Below are 1,331 nucleotides of genomic sequence, written 5' to 3'. Positions count from 1 at the left end.
ACCTCTAAACAATGGATTGATGCATCTCTTGCCAGCAGAACTTATTGAAACAATCAAAATGAAAATTGGATACCACGCTGGTTATTGTTTTATCCAATTTCAACCTGGGAAAGCATATACTGAAACTTACATTCATACCACAATTATGATGGTCCTTCAGTTATAAAAAGTTAATCAGTGATAAAAGAATATCCCAGCACTGTTAAATTACTGTATTAATATTATAGAAGAAATTTTATCTATTTGTGTATTTAAACTCTGAATGTAGTGCATTAAACATTTTCTAAAAGTTTTCTAATGAGTACAGCATCAGATATGTTAGCCAATCATTGAGAAGAAAAATCCACAATGATATTCATGTTGCATGAATGAGTAAATCTCTTATAGAGGTGAGTCTTACTAGTCCAATTGTTTCTTTAGAATTTCTCAGTCAGCAAAGGCAGCTACTCATCTGTAATCAATAAAATAGTACCAGTAGGATTTACTGAAAGATTCACTGAGGAAAAAATAACCAAAGTCTTAGCACCAAATATTCATGAAATCATAGATAACTTACATAACACTTAAAGAATCAGAATTTTTTTGTAGTTCACTTAGCAATGCATAGATAGAGGTATGCAAAACAAGTTTCACAGAAAGATTTCATTGTCTGAAGCCCCAAATTAAATTTCCATGAAAGGGAACTAAGAAATCCAAAGTCTCATTCAATGATTGTCACCTAGGCTAGGCCTAAACATAATCCAACTGAGCTTGATTTTTGTGTCACCACTTCCCTTCAAGATAACATCTCACTCTTGACCCAAGCCATGGCACTCATATGCATACATACACTTAGACTTAATATGATTATCAGAGATGGTTTTCTTAAACACTGGTGCTATAGTGGACTCCATGCTGGCATATTCAGTGCAGGACACTTAGGTGATACAAATTACCCCATGGTCAACAGGGTTAAAAGTGTTCTTCCTCAGTAGTTTTTCTGTAGTAGGACAGGAGTAAGACTATAGACAAAGAATAGGATTACCTCTCTTATGTGTATATGGCTCCTGCTTGTACTTCCTAATTTCTACAAGATTGACATATATGATACTCAAAACATGACCCATTAGTGTTGTCAGTATCATGGTGGAGTGAGTTGTTCCCTAGTTTCTCTTCACTAAGTTACAACTAAATGGACATTCATTAACCAACAGAGGTTCCCTACAAATCACAATAGGATGTCTGAGAGATCCACACAGCTATACATCTGAAGGTGGGGGTATAGGATCCCCTGGAAACAGTGAAAGGAGGTAGGAAGATTCCCCCTCTTCCTGGTGGCAGCTGTCTAGGTT

The 1,331-nt window shown here is 35.8% G+C and overlaps 1 non-coding gene across 1 annotated transcript; it reads right to left on the bottom strand.

The window, feature by feature from the left end:
• Positions 1-725: 725 nt before the first annotated feature.
• On the bottom strand, positions 726-801 carry LOC123283616 (small nucleolar RNA SNORD115). Its single transcript, XR_006524292.1, has one exon. It is a non-coding gene; the product is annotated as a small nucleolar RNA SNORD115 (small nucleolar RNA).
• Between the last annotated feature and the right edge of the window lie 530 nt (positions 802-1,331).

The sequence above is a fragment of the Equus asinus genome, chromosome 2 (genome assembly GCF_041296235.1).
Source record: "Equus asinus isolate D_3611 breed Donkey chromosome 2, EquAss-T2T_v2, whole genome shotgun sequence".
NCBI lineage: Eukaryota > Metazoa > Chordata > Mammalia > Perissodactyla > Equidae > Equus > Equus asinus.
This window is presented reverse-complemented; position numbering and strand designations above follow the sequence as displayed.